At 46.7% G+C, this 6,073-nt stretch overlaps 1 long non-coding RNA gene across 1 annotated transcript; it reads left to right on the forward strand.

Moving 5' to 3' along the window:
- The first annotated feature begins 1,207 nt into the window (after positions 1-1,207).
- On the forward strand, positions 1,208-5,865 carry LOC134477792 (uncharacterized). The gene is made up of 3 exons (XR_010049985.1): positions 1,208-1,541; positions 2,131-2,395; positions 5,043-5,865. It is a non-coding gene; the product is annotated as an uncharacterized LOC134477792 (long non-coding RNA).
- The last annotated feature ends 208 nt before the right edge of the window (positions 5,866-6,073 follow it).

Raw genomic sequence — 6,073 nt, forward strand, 5'->3', positions numbered from 1 at the left:
ATGTTCCCCATTCCCAGCCAGCACCTTTACCCCGGATGTCTAATCCTTTAAAGGTTTGTGTTTTCTTGCCCCTGGCCTTATTTCAATGCCATTTCATTTTTATACAGCCTAAGGCTACTTTCCCATCTTCCTCCTGTACCCTCCGGGCTTCTTCTTGGGTCCCGCAGGTTCCCCTGGGGCTCACCCCAGGCATCTTCCCCAGCAGCTACCCTGTTCCCTGTGTCACTGCATGATACCTCCAGGGAACCCCTCACGCTGGTCCCAGATAGGCCATTGTACCCTTACCCTTTCCTTGACCCTGTGCTTCATCTGGACAAGGACCGGTGTTAGCTCCTCCTTTCTGTGTGCCTCAGCTCAAAGGAGCTCCATCTATGTTTGTTGAGTGAATGAAGGATGGAGGATAAATGGTGACCACCAGTCTTAGGCCGCAGTTGGCCCTCTCTTGCTTTTATTGAACGGCTAACCTGACAATCCCTTGTTATAACTATCATCAAATTCCATTTTTAACACAAGGATGCCTCCTTCGCTAACTAACCACCTCTGATAGCCATCATGACTCTCTCATCACTCATGACTCTCTCTCTCCTCAGATGAAACACCTCCCTTCTTCTGCTGTCTATACAATACATCGAAACCTCTCTCATCTACCCAAACAGCGATTTTAAAGTAGGTGTTGGAGAGAAATTCTGTGAGACCTCCAGGCACCTGGCAAAGTAATTATTACCTATCTTTACTTTCTAATAGAAATTGCCTTCTCCGGAGTCTAAGTGACTCTGCCTTTCTGCAGGTGCAGAGGTTTTAATAGGAAAGAGCTCAGGAGTCAGGCCGGACATCAACCCTTAGGCATGGAGGTATTTTCTACTTGGTTCTGGCTCTAGTTTCTTTTCCTGGTCACCAGTTTGAATGCAGATACGAATTTCCAGAACATGGGCCGGGCTCGTTCACTATCTACAAAGGCCACTGCAGTCCAGGAGATGCTGAGCCTTGACCTCAGATGGGAGCTCAAACTTGAAACTAAAGCAGAGGAGACGTGTGTCTCCGTGTAGAGCTGCTGTGAGCTGCCAGGACAGGGTAAATCCATCCCCAGAAAGGCAGCAGCGAGCAGCGATCGCTGTGTTCCAGCGAGCACCGAGAAGCGATAAGGCTGGTGTGCACCGCGCTGGCCTGAGCCCAGCAGCCCAGGTCAGCTCCTGCTGCCTCTCGGGAAGGCAGGAACCTTCCAGGCTCGCTCTCCAAAAAGCCTGGAGGAACAGACACAGGCTGCTTTTTTCAGAAGTTTAGCAATCACAGGAAGAGTAGGAGAGAGATAGGGGCCTTGCGTAAAAGAAAGCCCAGCCAAGGAAAATGTATTTTTAGAGGAGAAGGAGACTTCTGAGCCTGATTGCAGCCTTGACAGGAGAGGACTAAGGGAGAAGGACAGAGGAAAGCTACGAGGGGAGGTGGCAGGTGGTGGGACGTCCCCGGGCCCCACCACAGGGCTGTCATGTGTCCCATCCTGAAGACAGACCCGACTTTTAAAGGCCATGAGATTCCGAAACAAGGTAAAAGAATGGGCACAACTCGGGCGCAGATAAAAATAAATTTTGAATCAGAGCGGAGGGAGGTTGGGAGTTCACCGTATATGGCCTCACGGATCGCACTGAACGGGAGGTAATTTCATCTGCTGAGAGGGAGGGCTGCGGGGGGCCGGCTGAATGTGAACAAAGGCCTTAGGGTACCTGCTCGGGGACCAGGGAGGGAGGCAGGGAAGACAACTCGGGGGCCTGCAGAATTCACACCGCACTGCAATCCGGGGCCCTTCCGACCTGTGCCTTCCTAAGCAGCGCCCTGAGAAAAGGGGTTTGGGACCTGACACTTCATTCTCCTCCGTAATTACTGCTTGATATGAGGGAGTTTATTAAAGCTCTCTTGCTTCATTTCCCCTATAAAACAAGTTAATAATCCTTGCCCCCTTCCTCTCCCATAGGACTTTAACAAGCATTAATTAATATCTTCAAAGTGTCCCGAGTGCCTTGGGAAAGCCCTGCATAAGGGCTTTTTTCATCCACTTATTATTCTTGCCGTGGCATTCCCCACCCTCTGCTGAGGGGTCGAAGCGCATTCTTAGCGGCTTCCTTCCCTTCATTACAGACTGTGTCTGCTGAGCCGACCTGCAGGCAGCCACCGGCTGGAGAAGGGGGCATCTGAAACGTCAGACCGTCACTATCCCGAAAGACAAAGACGAGAAGTTCAGCCACAGATAAAATCCGAGATCCTTTCCGGACGGGTTGGTTATCTAATGTGATACACGCAAGCAAAAGGTTTCTAACCAGCTCTTTCCCCCAAATTTCGAACTCCTGCTAGAAGAAACAAAGCAAAGCAAAACACACAGCTCCCAGGGAAAGCTACAATGATAGTAAGTGAAATGCAGTACAGTGATAATACTATGTTGCTGAATGTGGCAAAGTCTCGGCTTAAGGTTTCCGTGACTCGATGGCATTTTTGCTCCATTGTTTGAGCATCGCCCCAAGCCCTCCACCCCTCCATTTTATTTTTCAGCACATCTCTGGATCATCCACACGTGCAGACATCGTGCTGGGTGCAAGACCACGTGCTCAGCATCCTTCTGGCCACGCACCCTCCCGCTTTCCTTCTCTCTGAGTCATTTACAGTCCCTACATTTTCATTTCTTTTTGAGTGGCTGAATACAGCTGAAATTCCCACCGTTGCTCTGTTTGTCATGATGATGCTGTGTCTGGGTTAGGACCTGGAGAGTACTGAGCAGCATCTTTGGTACCCAAAGTGGGCCGACCTTGATCTACATGGCTTCTTTCAAATGCTAATTAGTGAGTATCCCAGGCCCTGAGAATCCCACTTTAGGTGCAAAAGTTAGTTTTGCAGTTTTATTTCAGATAAGAACAGCTGCTTGCTACAGGATGCGGTTGCTGGTATGATGTGGTGCTTTCTCTCCATAAATTTTTGCCAAGGTTGGGTACTTTCAGTTACAGATACCATTTGGCACAGTTGGTTCTCATGATGCAGACCTGAATTTTAAAGTCAGTAGACTTCCTTCAAGTTCTGTAAGCCACACTTCTATCCCGTTCTTCTACATTAACCCAGAGCCCCAAAATACAGCAAAACTACAGTTTGTTGGAGGGGGAAAGAGAAGTGGGAAGCAACAAATGAAGTCTGAGTGTAAGGAGCAGCAGGAATTTCTCCAAGCTAAAGTCAGAGCTGTCCGTGCAGAATTTCCAGTCCACAAATGCAACATGGCTGTGACTGAGGTTTTGTGGGGTGCCCTCGTCTCAAACCCCTCCCAAGCGATGTGGAGAGACCTCAAGATTCTTGTGGGCCATGCCACGTCTAGAGATCTCCAGAAGATTGGCTCTGTGGCTCTGTGGCGTGTTCACGATTATTTTTACAATTCTTGCAATTTGTAGCACCTAAAACTATCAAAAGCTCAGAGCTCTTTGTGTTTTACCCTCGAGCCTTCATGTTATTATGCTTGAAACCAATTCCACCATCGCTTTCATCCTGATGGAAACCACGGATAAACTTTTTCCCCAATAGACCTCAAAAAGCAACATTACGGTCAGTGTCCAGGAATGCTGCCCCCAGAGAATGAGAGAGAAGGCAGGCGAGGGTAACCTGAGTGTTCAGAAGCGGCGGTCGGAGCCCTGTGGCAGGCAGAATCACAGAAAACTACTCTCGGCAAGGACGAGGACTTCCCGGCCGCCAGAGTGGCAGGCGGTCTTCTTAGGATGATGGCAGCATCTCCTCTGTCCTGCTCTCCTGGAACTCTGCCATTTTTTCCCCTCCTTTCAACCTGATGAGGTCCTTATGACTCGATGAAGTGGTTCAGAAAGACACTGTGTGACCTCTGAGGCTAGGTCATGTCAGTGCCACCCACAGCTCCCCTGTGCTCTGAGGGTGTCACCCGGGGACCCAGACAGCGCATTCTGAAGAAGCCTAGCAGATGGGGCAGGCTGCCTGCTTTGTATCTATTAAATTCTCCACGCTGCTTCTCTACTGATCCATTGGCCTCTTTGTTTTCATCCTTACCTCTTCTGATCATCGCCGCTTTACGAGACATTTAATACCTGTTAAGGCAGGTTGCCGCTCAATCTGCTTCATCAAATTAGCTATCTCCAGCACTTCAATGTCCAAGTAAGCCATTAAAAACTGTTAAAATTAAGGACACAAAGTATCAATTAGGAAGAGTAAGTTCAAGGTTTCTATTGTTCATCATGGTGACTGAAGTTAATAACAGTGAATTACACACTTGAGATCCACCAAAAGCCTAGATTTCAAGCGTTCTCATCACAAGCATTATAAAGATGTCAGGGGATGCATATGCTAATAGATGCATTTAAACACTTCACACACACTATATAAACATCAGGCATACCATAAAGATATATAATTTTGTCAATTAAAGATCAGTTTACATTTAAATCCCTAAAAAATGAAAGACGCACACGAGTATGTGTAAATGTATATAGTGCTGATTTCCTAGGGTTTGTGTAACAAAGTCACTTACTTTTGTGGGGATAAAATCAATCCATAGCTCATGCATATACACATAATTTCTAGAAATTTGGATACATGATCAGTACTGAGAGTTTCATGTAGCTTTTTTCTGAATGAGAAAGTAGTTTTCCCACAACAATATATTAGTTCAATCACTCCTTTCCTTGTATATCAGGGTCTCCGTTCTATTCTGTATCAAGTGTGCATATTTATATACCTTCGATTTGAGCATTTCGTTATGATTTTTATATCTGTTTTATAATATATTCTATTAACTTTCAGGATTTTATTTTACTGACTCCTTATGACTTTTATTTTCCACACATTAGCTACTTGCACATTGTTCTGGCTAATTTTAGAACTATTTCCTTCAGCTCCATCAAAAGTTGGGGTTGTATTACATTGCACAAACTAAATGCATTCATCCAGGAAAGACACTAATTCTCACTTAACCTGTAAAGACTGCTGAGGCAGGTGGGGCTGGGCAGATGGGTCTGAGCTCCTCAGTGCCTCTGTTCCCTATCTCTCCGCAGATGCTGAGGCAGGGTAGGTGGCACCCTGGCCTCCCAGCTGGAGCTCACCGTTGGTCCCAGAATCCTGTAGAGGCCACACCCTCCTTCCCTCATCTGGAACATCTGCAACTTGCTTGAAATAAATGGATCTGGATGCCCAGTGGCTGAACCAGGCCCTGGACCTCTGCCTGCCTCATCTTCCTTCTGGAAAGCTCACTGGCAGACTCCGAGTGAAGCCCCTCCAAAGCAGTGCACAGTTAAGCTGCAATCACCAGCTCCGGACACCAGGAGATGCAGGAAGCTGGATGAACTCCCATTGCATCTTTTATTAACTATCTTTTATTTTTCATACTAGTGATCAAACCCAGAGCCTCCACCCTAGCCCTTTTCAGTTTTAGATAAGCTGTCACTAAACTCTGCCTTACCCAAGCTGAACTCAAACTTGTGATCCTCCTGTCTCAGCCTCCCACAGTGCCAGGACTTCAGGCAGCCTTTCTTAACCATTTCATGTCATGGGAGTGTTTGGTACAACTCTCAAGTACATCATTTTTCCACGCTGGCTTCCACTTAAAACAAAAAAAAAAAATTAACCGGTATCCTATTTGCCTCCAAACCATTTCTCTTTTCATTTAGAAATTAGTTTCCTTATCCCAGAAAAACATTATTCGGGCCTAATGAGTTGTGTATTTGCTTTTCCAAGCTCTGTTACAACTACCGTGACCAGGGAGTGAATGGACCTTGGCAATGGCCTGGCTGTGACGGCCCCTGACCTTCCCGCCTGCCCACCACCCTGGGCGACGACCAGCCAGCCCCACATAACACTCTCCCCACCTCTTGCTTCCTTCTTCCCCTTCTCTTTTGTTCTTTTGATTTAGGGTTCCGTGATGTTTAATGAACAATACACTTCCCGGCAGCTATAAAGTAAGAAAAATTCACTTAGGATTATAATCACAATTTCAATTATTTACACATGTTAGAAAATATTGCCACTGGGTTCTCCGAGTTATTTACTCTGGTGTTTTCTTCTCTGTAGAAGTACTAAAATATTAGCC

Source organism: Cavia porcellus, unplaced genomic scaffold, assembly GCF_034190915.1.
Source record: "Cavia porcellus strain 051 isolate PalLab524CR breed Dunkin Hartley unplaced genomic scaffold, mCavPor4.1 scaffold_10, whole genome shotgun sequence".
In the NCBI taxonomy this organism is placed as follows: domain Eukaryota; kingdom Metazoa; phylum Chordata; class Mammalia; order Rodentia; family Caviidae; genus Cavia; species Cavia porcellus.